This window comes from Pseudophryne corroboree, chromosome 2, assembly GCF_028390025.1.
Source record: "Pseudophryne corroboree isolate aPseCor3 chromosome 2, aPseCor3.hap2, whole genome shotgun sequence".
Lineage (NCBI taxonomy): Eukaryota > Metazoa > Chordata > Amphibia > Anura > Myobatrachidae > Pseudophryne > Pseudophryne corroboree.
This window is the reverse complement of record NC_086445.1, coordinates 512,619,867-512,632,932: the sequence shown is the minus strand read 5'-3', so window position 1 is coordinate 512,632,932 and position 13,066 is coordinate 512,619,867. Positions and strand designations below refer to the sequence as shown.

The window sequence follows — 13,066 nt, the reverse complement described above, 5'->3', positions numbered from 1 at the left end:
TTGTGTAAGTAGCTGGACTATGCAATATTGTAGCGTGTGAACAATTGTGCAGAAGAATGGGGTCAGTAAAATAGTGCCCCCAGCTTGCTGGGCCACACAAGACTGACAAGTCAGACTATACCTTCAGCTGGTACTTTTAAAGGGACTTCTCTTGCACCTCCCATGGCACTTTAAAAAGCATCAACATTTAAGTGTGCATAAGTGTGACACACATAATGAAGATTGTTGTGATGTGCCCTCACACTCATGATTATTTTGAGATACAAATGAGGTTGTGCCAAGCAGTATTTCAGGATAAAAATGGAAGATGAAATGAATGAGGGGGATGGTCCTAAACGGTATAAGACATGATTTTAAAGTGACATTTCTCCGATTCCACCATGCATATTTCCATTCAGATCCACAATCCTGCAGAAGTGCAAATTTATTATCCAGGATCAGTTCCAACAACATGCTATGTGAGTGTGCACATGCATGCACAAAGTGAATATGCACAAAAGGTACCTGGGTGCAGACAGACATGTTTTGCAGCTTATATTACTAGCACTTTTGTAAATGACCTTCAGAATGCTGCTATTGTGCTTGGATTAAGGCTCTCACAATAAGGAGTTAATGGCTGACGCAATAACATGATATTGAAGCAAGTTGGAGATCAAAATGGAAAGCTTGTTAACTATACATGATTGCCTGTACAATACACTTCCATTATTGCATTCATTTTGAATTGATACCACAAAGGTATACATTTTACATTTGTGGATGCAGTGCAGCTATATCCCTGTGTATGTTTAATTGCATGTATCTTTGTGTATGCTCACATGTGCATATCAATTGCATCATTCCATCAGAGCCCTGCACATTTATCTTACAATACTGTTTCCATGGCAACAACTCAATGTGTGGAGCCATTTATTACCATTACTGAACTACACAATCATTTGCAAGCCCTTAGGCTACCAGTAGCCAAACCTGCCTGTGTAACAGCATAACACTGAGCCATCATACAGGCATCTCACCTGAATGATTGATTGTCCCACCAATGAAAGGAGCTAATCTGAGAAAGGGGTGTGCTTATGCAAATAAGTGACTGAGAAACATCGTGATCCAGGTTTTGCTTATTGCCCCCAAATACCAGCTCGTCGTGACCATCAGAGGCAGCTCAGGCACTATTACAGAGGACAGAATCAAGATTCTGGAAGACAGTCACAGAGGAGGCTAGCTTCCATTAGTAAGGTGAGTTCGTATTTCCAGCTATAGATAAAAGTGTTCTGCAACAGAGGGTGTGCACTGTACCATATGGTTTGCAGTGTGATGCACTGCACAAGAGATTTTACACTGTACTGTCCCTAGCCCAATGCTGGCTATGCATACAATAGCACAAGGATTACATTATAACTCTTTTTTTTTAAAGAAAGTGGGTATATGGCTGTATTATTTCTATGCAGATAAATCTGCAGCTGATGTTAACACATATGCTACTTTCCATTATTAGAGAATGAAATTGTCTTCTCAAAATCTAATGCAATCATTTATTTGTATCTCGAATAATGAAGCAGACAAGTATCCAACAGGTGTGAAAAATGCCAGCAGAGGTAAATATGTGGCACTGTACGTGTTTATTGCTGTGCTCCAGCACAATACTATGCGTACTTATCTAAACGCACAAGGAAATGCATTGTGTGTCTAGACACACAAATGAAGATATCTAAAGGTATAACATGACTATATGAGCATAAATCCAATATTTTTGCTTCAGATACACAAACATAAGACAAATCCCTCCCTTCACAGAACCGTGTGGGCTTTCAGTGTGATATCACAGTGAGGGGGGTGACAACGCTTTGCAGGGGAAAGTGAGGCACATAAACACCCTTAGAATGCACTCTGGGAGCTCTGTGTGTACCAGGCAATAGTTACCATGGAAACCACCTCAGCACCAGCTCACACTTATACAGGACGGAAGATGGGGCTGATCCTGCATTTCTCAGAATGGGGGAGGGAGAAAAAAACATGGAAGAGTAACAATACTGATATATATATATATATATATATATATATATAGAAATACAGATAGAGTATACCACATTTTGTAAGTCTGCATTTAAGTGCAACATTTGCACTGAATCACCTTAGCAAGTCAGCAGTTACCATTTGTGCATAGCATACGCTAAACAATGGAAGCAAGTGTCTAATTGGTTGTATAGTTTACTGCAAATTCTGCACCTAAATGTAATGTCAGTAAATGATCCATAATAAATGTCTAAAACACAGCCACAATTCAAAGGTTTTTTGTTTACATTGTTTAAGTTAAAAACACATTAGCACGAACAATACTCCAGATTGTGTGCAAATACTCCTATTTGTATCGCATGTGTATAATATAATACATATAATATGTGTGTGTGTACCGGTGTATATATATAACATTTATCTTATATATTCTGTTTGTGCTATCACAACAGGCCTATATCAAATTTGATTTTACAATTTTCAATAGATATCTTGATAGCAGCTCTCTGAATGATCCAATCCAGCGAAGGATCTAAAACAAACACCAAAAGAAAATAGACCAAGGAAAGCGCTAATAGTTCAGTAATGTATTTTTATGCTACCATTTTTGTTTTCATAGAATGTATAGATATAATCATACCAGATAGATTATTTATATAGCATTATATTGGTTCAGTTTTTTTTTAATCCAATAGAAGCCTCCGAATTTTTTTTAATTATGACCTATAATATACCTACACAGGGCCGGATTAAGGTCTGTGGGACCCGCTGGGCAACAAAGTTGTAGGGGCCCCTGTGAAAGAGTGAGTGTGTAGTCTCATACCCGTCTGTCCGCAACCTGCTCGATTCCGTCTCCATCCAGTCTTCACACTACAGCTTGGCCGCCTCATTCCTTCACTATGACTCTGCTAACAAACACCACCTGCTGTGAGCCTCCCTGGCGAATGCTGTATTCATTACAACTGAGCCGCCATGGAGGACGCCACTACCCGTACACCAGGGTTCATCTCATTGCGGACACTGTGGGGACCCTCTATGTGTGGAGGTCCTAGGATGACCTACCCTGTCGCTACCCCCCTTAATCCGGCCCTGTACCTACATACAAATAGAAAGACTTCACGGACCACACAAAATTATGGGATAAATGCTGATGGTACAGTATTTAGAATTTAAATTAAAGACCCACATTATATATGCATACTTCAAATCAACTTTCATCAAGGCCTATCTGATTTAATTTTCAATTTGCTGAAGGCGAGTCAACCAGGGCCGTAACTAGGGGTGTATGAGCGATGCTGTTACATAGGGAGCAGTGCCCTGGGGTGCCACAGTCGCTGCCCCGCGACAACTGCATGTGGCTTGCAGGGTGCTTGGAATGGAGCCAGTGGCGTAACTGTAGTGCAGCCCGGAGTGTCCAAGGGATGCTTTGGGCAGGCACCCTGTGTAGTAGCCCAGAGCATCCTTCAGATGTTCTGAGCGGTTAACTGTTTCCCCTAGCCGGCAACGCCTGCCCCTGTTGATGTCACAGGTTTATGGGGAGGGGCTGGCACAGGGCACACTGCCATCCAGTTATAGCGCTGCAGTGAACTTCTCTTTACAGATGCTACGTTCCACATAAAACATTGGTCCACTAAGAGCTTTTTTTTTTGTCTTTTTCTTTCTTTTTTTAATGTAAACTTTATTGTTTTTATTGTGGGGGTACAGAAAAAAGAATAAACAGAGGAGGCAGAACAATTAATGTATAGTAGTGACATCAATGCATTATACATAAATAAAGGAGTTGGTAACGCGTGACCCGACCACCGGTCACCGTATCGAGGCCGGAAACCCAGCATTGAGATGCCTGGCGGGGATGGTCCCTGTTAGTTGGCATGCCGACTATAGGGATAGTGAGGGGGCGGGATGTAGGTGCCGGCATTGTGACCGGCGGTGTCCTGGCCGCCGGTCACATAACTACATTCCAAATAAAGCATATATTGTGGAACACAGAGAAAAATTATATTATTAAAGTAAATGGGGACCACAAAAAAAGGCAGAAACTGTGCTGAAACCCTAGCCGGAGGGGGGGGTGGGGGAGAATCATGGGGAGGTTAGTACAAGGAAGCAATGGGAACAAGAAGCTCTGAAGGGTGCATCGGTTGTACAGTGCAAACTATAGGAGAAAAAAATAGCTTAACTGTGAGATGTAGTGCAAGTTTCAGTGTGCGTCAGCCAAGCATTCCAAACCTTGGAAAAATAAGCGTGGCGATTGTATAGAATACTGATGTGCTCATATGTGAATATTTGCCAGATTTTTGTGATCATGGCAGGAAGAGGAGGTGGGTCCGCCTGTATCCAGCAATGGAATGTGACCAATATGTACTAAAAGCTCCCAGAGTGTCCATCTATCTAGGACCTGCACCCTAACCCCTTAACACCTTTTGCCCGGCTTTGTTGCATCAAGCAACTTTACTCTGTCCTCATGGTGTGGTGGTGGTTGGTGGGAGGGGGCGCACCCACATTCTCAGGACATGCCATAGGCAATTATTGTATAAGAAATATATAGGTGCACACCTACATTCTAGTTGTGTAATTATTGGTTTTACTAAAAATTTGCATGGTAGAATGGAATCAGTATGATTGACCGGCGGGTGGGATGCCAGCTGTCCATATCCCGAAAGCATCCCTCCTTCCAGAATGCCAGCAGCGTGGTGAGCGCAAAGAGTCCCCTTGCGGGCTTGCTGTGCTCGCCACGCTGCGCTTGCCACAGGATCTATTCCCACTTTATGGGAGTCATGGACACCCACGAGTGGGAATAGTCCTGTTTTGCCGGGATTCCGGCTGGCGGGATTCCAGCATCGGTATCCTGACCGCCGGGACTACTGTGACTTTTCTACCAGCTGCTTCATTTATGTGAAAGTTATATTTTTCTGTGGAACTAGTTTCTAGATCTTCATTTAATCCTGAAATTAATCAAGACAGTGAGGAGAAACTAGCATTATTTTTGTTGCAGTAATAAAAAAATCTTCTTTACCACAATTTATTATACACACTTGGACTATATTCAGTTTATTTACCAATAGAAATTAAATAATGGTTTTATTAGAGGAGTAAAAAATTCTCAATAAAATAAATATTTATTTATTTATGCAATAGTAAAAAAATTAGAAAACATGCTTTATAGTAATAATAAAGCATTTTTTATATCCTACTTGCCTAGTTTTGTAAAAGCGTTTCAGGGAGATTGTGAAAGCAACCTGTAATAAAACACAGCAGTAAAGTGTATATGCAGTGCTTCCCCTGAGAGGCGTTTCATAATAGTGACTTATATCCAAATGTTAATGAACCCATATACATATACAGTATGTTGTATTTGTTTCTCAGTAAAGGCTAGTTGATATAAACAGACTGTAACTTTTCAGGGCTTCTTCATGGGGTATGTGACTCCAGGTCGACACCAAAAAGGTCGACACACCTTAGATCGACACCAATTGGTAGACACGCCTTAGGTTGACACCTGAAATAGGTCGACATGAGTTTTTAATGTTTTTTTGGTGTAGTTTTCTTCGTAGAGTGACCGGGAACTCCAATTGGTGCACCGTATCCCCTCGTAGGTGCCTCGCTCCACTGCCGCTGCGCTCTGCACAGGTTACCGTTCCCAGTTGTAGTCCACGTGTATCATAAAGTATGAAAAACTTCAAAAAATGGGAAAAAATGTGAATAACTCATGTCAACCTTTTTCCATGTCGACCTATTGCAGGTGTCGACCTAAGGTGTGTTGACCAATTGGTGTCAACCTAAGGTGTGTCGATCTTTTTGGTGTCGACCTGGAGTCCGGATACCTTCTTCATGCATTGTGTACTACTCACAAGTGGTTCCATATACATGGCAATGAAAAACCTTATTTGAAAATGCTTATAGCCATAGGGATCATTGAGCCTTATAACCAATGCAGGGAAATGGCACTGATTATCTCATTTGAATGTTTATATCTTTGATGAGATTCAGTATGATATCCTGATGGACGGGATGCTGGTGGTCAGAATACCAACAGCGGCATCCTGAGCATCAGAATCCCGATAGCCCCCTGGAAAGTACCCTAATCCTCCTCTGCCCCCTACCCTAACCCTCCAGGGTGGTGCCTATCACTAACTCTCCCTTCCCCACTGCCTAAACCTAACTCTCCCCGCTTGGTGCCTTACCTCCCCTTCTAAGTGCCTAAACCTAACTCTCCCTCTCCGGTACCTAACCATACCCTTCCCGTCCCTGCCCCCTAACCCCCTGCTAATGCCTAAACCTAACATCCCCCCTCCCCTACGGCAGGACGCAAGCGCGTCCCGCTGGAAGAACGATCGGGATTCTGGCTGTTGGTATTTTGACACCGGGATCCCAACTTCCGTCGGGATTTAGACGTCGGGCTTTATGGTGTCCTTCGGGAAACCAGCGTCGGTATATCGCCCGCCGGATATTAACTGCGTCCCCTTTGATGTATTTATTTATTTTACAAGTATATAGCAGCTACATAATGGGGTGAGGAGCAATCAGGGAGATTGGCAGACTCCTCAGGAGGATTGCTACTATTTCAGAAGGTCTCCGTGACATTCATGGAGTGTTGGCATGGATGTAAATGTTACAAACAAAAAAGTAAAAGTGTAAGTCAGTGTTGAAACATCTTTTTACTTAATACTATTACATAACTAGAGAATGAAATGTTCCTGATTCTTACAATGGAAGTGAACAATGCTGAAGTTACATGATGACACAGATCAACCACGAGAAATACTAAGGGATTCTAAGGGCAGAGAAAAGGCACCTAGTCCTACACTATGTGAACGGGGAGGAATTGGCATCGAAACATAAGTCTTAGGAGAGAGAATAAGAATTGGGAACTGTATTGATGATGAGACTCTGGGAGGAAAGTATTGTGTGTATTAGGGAGATGAACTTAGGCTAGAAAGGGTTTTGGAGCTTCAGCATGTGAAATGGGACTTCAGTATATAGACCTAAGAGCCGCTTCGTGAGTAAGAGTTAAGTAACGAGTCATTAGGAGATGAATGGGAGCTGCAACAGAGAACTGGTTAGAATCCTGATGCCATAAATTAGTGCTGCAAGTAGGTTATCCAGACTTACAGGTATTAATTACAGCTGGAAGGATGGTATTGAGTCTTAAGGTTGTAAATTAGTGCTACAAAGAGCTTATCAAGACTGGAGGATATGACTTAAAGATGAAAGGATTGTATAGAGGTTTGAGATTCATTGTGGTTAAGTGCTGGTACCGGTCATGGAATACGTTGACACACTAGACTAGATGGTAGATCTCCAGGTTAAAACATATGAACTGTGCCCGCAAGGAGATAGTGGTGCTCACACTATGGTGTCAAATAGAGCAGATTTAGGTGTGAGGATAAGGGTGGGTGGAGTATTGAAAATATGAAACAATGCACTAGACTTTGGGCTGAAACAGGTGGAAATCCCACACTAGTACCTTATAATATAACATCCAAAACAATGGAATTCAATAAGGAACTCATTAAGAACACATTACACTATAATATGCGGGGGGAGCTATATAATATTGTGCCTACTGTAGGGACAGCGTGTGCCCTGAATCGGCACCTGGGTGTAATGGACTGCAGTTTACTACATTTTTAAATTAACTGCAGCAAATAGGGTATTTGAGTCTGTGTTTGGGGAATATAAGAACTGGGTATTTTTGTGGAAAGATGGAAAAGGAAGTTTAAGAGAAAGGAATTAAATTAGTTTAATTTAGTTAATAAACTAATTTGGTTATAACGTTAAAACAAATTTCTCTTACGTCCTAGAGGATACTGGGGATCCATTTAGTACCATGGGGTATAGATGGGTCCACTAGGAGCCTTGGGCACTTTAAGAATTTAATAGTGTGCACTGGCTCCTCCCTCTATGCCCCTCCTACCAGACTTAGTTTAGAAATTGTGCCCAGAGGAGCCGGTCACGCTTATGGAAGCTCCTGAAGAGTTTTCTGCATTTATTTTATCTGTTTGTTATTTTCAGGCAAGACTGGATGGCTGCTGTGCACCCATATATGGAACATCGGATATTTTTTATAAGGTGCAGCTATTATCAGCCTCAATTGGATATTATACCGCAGCATTGAAGTTTCGTCTTACTCTAAATTGTATAACTGGATGTTTTCACTCCGACATTGGTGAAGGGTGTATGAATATATAGGGCATGATATTTGAAACCCAATAAACTAGTAGCCGACAGCTGCGGGCACCCAAATTAGAACAGACACATCAATATTTATTTGTTTATTTACTATAGAAATTCTCTTGTGGTACACACAACATATTTATCAGATACTAGATGTATATAAATATATATAAAAGTTAGTGCAATCATCGGAGCGGACAATTTTTAACTCTCATCACTTTTCTATCTTAGAGTACATTTCTGGATTTTTTGCTTATTTTACCTCTATATTTCGCGTGTTGGCCGAATATCGGTCTCTTAATACAATAATAAAAGTTATATATTATTTATATCTTTATGTGCACCTTATCAGTACAACCCCATTCTCTTTTGTGTATTTGTGTGTAGTTTTGGTTGTCCTAGGTAGCACCCCCAATAATAATGCATAAGGAATTCTCCATTACATCTATTGGGGTACTCGTGTGAAGTTTCTTTTCCTCACTTTAGTAAATTTATAGCAAATTTATAGGACATTTGAGAGTGCAGATTTTCTTCAGTTCTTGTTGTAGGACTGGATGGCACCAGCCTGCCTACTTCGTGGGGGGCTTAGGGGGGGAATGGCCCTGCCTCTTGAAGGGTTAATGGTCCCGTTCCCCGCTTACAGGACACTAGTTCCTGACTAGCTCCTGAGGGAACTATTTGCAAGCCCCACCACGGCGAGTGTACATTCCGCTGCATGCCGCCACCCCTAACAGAGCCAGAAGAAAGAAGAGTGGTGAGTACTAAGCTGGCGTCCCGGTTAGTGGGTCACCGCCCATTATGGCGGCATGAGGGTACGGAGACACATGGCTTCTAAACGGGGTGGACTGCATCTCCACAGTACTCACACTGGCAAACAAAGCCTTAAAACGTATCTGACTTCATTTTAAGCACTAAATTACTTCAGCCAGTATAAAAAAAGCGGGAAGACCGCGTGCCACTGAGGGGGCGGGGCTTCACTATGAGCAGATCCAGCAGCTCACCAGCGCCATTTTCCCTCTGCAGTGGACACAGATGCTGACAGGACAGGGACGCGCAGCTCCTCTGGTGTGACTCCAGATTAACTCAGCGGTACCAGGGGGTCATAGCAGGGGGGGAGCGATTATTAGTGTACTAAGTCCCCAATCTGGGTACTTAGTCTGCGACCCGCTAAGCTTGGCATTAGCGATAAGGGCGCTGTGTGTGCTGGCTCCAAAATATCTCTGTCTCTCCCTGGAAGGGCTCTTTGTGGGCTAATTGTGCTTTTAACCCTTTCCTGTGTGTGTGTGTGTGTGTGTGTGTGTGTGCTGTCACATTTACAATATGTCAGGCAAAGAGTGTGTTTCATGTACGGCAGAGTGTTCTTCATCCCCAGGGGGCTCATTACTATGTACTCAGTGTAGTGCACCTTCTCGGAATAGCGGGGCTGAACCAGTGTGGCTGGATTCCATTAAAGGAATGATTGCCAATATTTCTAAATGTCCTGCAATGAGAAAGAGACGCAATACTTAAGACAGTCTGTGGATGAGTTTATGAACAGAGACTCAGTCCCCAAACAAGCATCTCAGTCCCCTGCCATTTGTCCACAAAAACGAACTCTGGCCCATATCCTGCATTCTGACTCTGACGCTGAGGGGTCAGACATGGAGGAGAGTGAGGTGAAATCAGAGGGGGAGGGGGATGCTGCTCTATCACAGGGAATATAGGCTCTTATTGAAGCTATCAGAGACGTTCTGCAAATTACTGATAAGGTGACAGAGGAGTGTGAGGAATCTTATTTTAATATAAAAAAGAAATCCTCAGTCACTTTTCCTGTGTCAAAGGAATTGAATACCCTGTTTGAAGAACCGTGGGTTAATCCTGATTGGAAATTTCAAATCCCTAAAAGGTTACTCTCATCTTTTCCTTTTCCTCCTGAGGATAGGAAAAAATGGGAAAGTCCACCAATAGTGGATGCATCAGTGTCCAGGCTGTCACGAAAGATTGTATTGCCTGTCCCTGGTGCAGCCTCCCTGAAAGACACGGCTGATCGTAAAATTGAGACCCTACTCAAATCCTTGTACACAGCTGCTAGGGTGTCCCAGAGACCCACTATAGCATGTGCTTGTATTACTAAAGCCATTTGCAAATGGTCAGGTAACCTAATTGAGGAATTAGATTCCTTATCTAGGGGGGAGATTGTTTTACTCCTGCAACATATACAGGACTCTGCGAACTTTATGGTGGAAGCCATAAAAGAGATAGTCTTGCTTAATGCACACACCACTGCTATGGCAGTGCCAGCATGCAGGGGCTTATGGCTACTCCAGTGGACTGCTGATGCGGACTTCAAAAGAGGCGTGGAAGGCCTACCATTAACAGGAGAGGACTTATTTGGAGATGAACTAGACAAATGGATCTCCAAAGCTACTGCGGATAAGTCTACATATCTTCCTTCCACAGCTCCCCCAACCAGCAAGGCTTACTCAGCTTCGAATTTACAGTCCTTTTGGACGGCCAAGTTCAAGGGCAAAACCAGAGGTGCTTCTACAGCCACCAGAAGCGCTAGAGGTAAACCACGCAAACTAGCAACCAACGGTTCTCAGGAACAGAGCTCAAGCTCTGCTTTTTCAAAACCTTCAGCATGACGGTGGACCGCAAGGCCTGGAGGACTGGCAGGCGGGAGCCTGACTAAAATTCTTCAGTCACATCTGGACAACATCATGCCAGGATCCCTGGGTCGTAGATCTTATTTCCCAGGGCTACAGACTGGAGTTCCAGGAGCTCCCACCTCACAGCTTCATCAAATCAGGCTTACCAGTTTCACAAGAGGCAAGCTTAACTTTACAGGACGCCATTCAAAAACTGGTACAGACTCGGGTCATTGTTCCAGTTCCACCTCATCTGCAAAACAAGGGATATTATTCCAACTTGTTTGTAGTACCGAAACCGGACGGTTCGGTACGTCCGATTCTGAATCTCAACCTGTACTTAAGAGTATTCAAATTCAAGATGGAGTCTCTGAGAGCGGTGATCTCAGGTCTGGAGGAGGGGGCATTCCTAGTGTCTCTGGATATCAAGGATGCATACCTTCACATTCCAATCTGGCCGCCTCATCAGGCTTATCTACGGTTTGCACTGCAGGTCTGTCACTACCAGTTTCAGGCCCTGGCGTTTGGTCTCTCCACGGCACCAAGGGTGTTCACCAAGGTGATGGCAGAGATGATGTTTCTCCTCAGAAAACAGGGAGTGAACATAATTCCGTACCTGGACGATCTTCTGATAAAGGAACCGTCCCGGGAGAGGTTGCTGGACGGCATTGGTCTCTCAACCAAACTTCTCCAGGATTATGGGTGGATTCTGAACCTTCCGAAATCTCACTTAGAGCCAACACGGAGGCTATCTTTCCAGCGTATGATACTGGATTTGGAGTCGCAGAAGGTGTTCCTTCCATTGGAAAAGGCATTAGTAATCCAGTCAATGGTTCGAGATGTCCTGAAGCCAGCCCGGATAGAGGTGCATCTATGCAATCGCCTTCTGGGGAAAATGGTGGCCTCTTAAGAGGCACTTCAGTACGGAAGGTTTCACGCAAGACCCTTCTAGCTCTATCTGTTGGACAAATGGTCCGGATCGCATCTTCACATGCACCAGAGGATCCGTCTGTTGCCAAAAGCCAGGATCTCCCTTCTGTGGTGGCTACAGACTTCTCACCTCGTCGAGGGTTGGGGGTTCGGAATTCAGAATTGGATTCTTCTAAACACAGACGCAAGTCTCAGAGGTTGGGGAGTAATCATCCAGGGGGTGCAGTTGCAAGGAAGATGGTCATGTCAGGAAGCTGTCCTTCCAATCAACTTTCTGGAACTCAGGGCCATATACAATGTCCTTCTGCAGGCCTCATCTCTTCTTCAGGTTCGGCCCATTCAGGTCCAGTTGGACAATGTGACGGCAGTAACGTACATAAACCGACAGGGCGGAACGATAAGCAGAGCAGCAATGTCAGAGGTGTCAAGAATTCTCCTCTGGGCAGAAAAACACGCTGTGGCGTTGTCAGCGGTCTTCATTCTGGGCGTAGACAACTGGGAAGCAGACTTCCTCAGCAGACACAACCTGCACCCGGGGTAGTGGGGCCTTCACCCGGAAGTGTTCAGGTGCTTGACAAGTCGATGGGGATATCCATAAATCGACATGATGGCCTCTCATCTCAACAAGAAGCTCAAGCTGTATTGTTCCAGGTCGAGAGACCCACGGGCAGTGACGGTAGACACTCTTGATGACTCCATGGGTCTATCAGATGGTGTAAGTGTTTCCTCCACTTCCTCTGATCCCAAGATTTTCTGCAGTGGAATTTCATTTGGGACGTTTCCTACTTTTTCTCCAATCAGGTGTGGATGTGGGCCTACGTCTGGGCTCCATAAAAGTCCAGATTTCAGCCTTGTCCATTTTCTTTCAGAAACAATTGGCTTCTGTTCCTGAGGTCCAGACTTTCTTGAAAGGTGTGCTGCACATCCAACCTTCCTTTGTGCCTCCCTCGGCACCTTGGGATCTCAATTTGGTGCTGCAGTTCCTCCAATCGGACTGGTTTGAACCGTTACAGGAGGTAGACATAAAGTACCTTACGTGGAAGACCGTCACACTGTTGGCCTTGGCTTCAGCAAGACGTGTGTCGGAGCTGGGGGTGTTGTCTCACAAAAGCCCCTATATAAATTTCCATGAAGACAGAGCTGAACTCAGAAGTCGTCAGCAATTTCTTCACAAAAGTGGTGTCTGCGTTTCACATCAACCAACCTATTGTGGTTCCGGTTGTTACCGACACCTCTGCTACTTCAAAGTCTTTGGACGCGGGCAGGAACGGGAAGATGTGTATGCAGGCGGGTGGGCTGGCTGGGTAGAGAGACGATGCGGGCGT

At 44.0% G+C, this 13,066-nt stretch overlaps 1 protein-coding gene across 1 annotated transcript in view; it reads left to right on the top strand.

Annotated features, from left to right (window-relative positions):
- The first annotated feature begins 971 nt into the window (after positions 1-971).
- HPCAL4 (hippocalcin like 4) overlaps positions 972-13,066 on the top strand; it is a 128,118-nt gene continuing 116,023 nt past the window's right edge. Inside the window, exon 1 of the mRNA XM_063954072.1 lies at positions 972-1,233. The gene's annotated coding sequence lies outside the window, so the exon portion shown is untranslated. The remainder of the gene's footprint in view (positions 1,234-13,066) is intronic.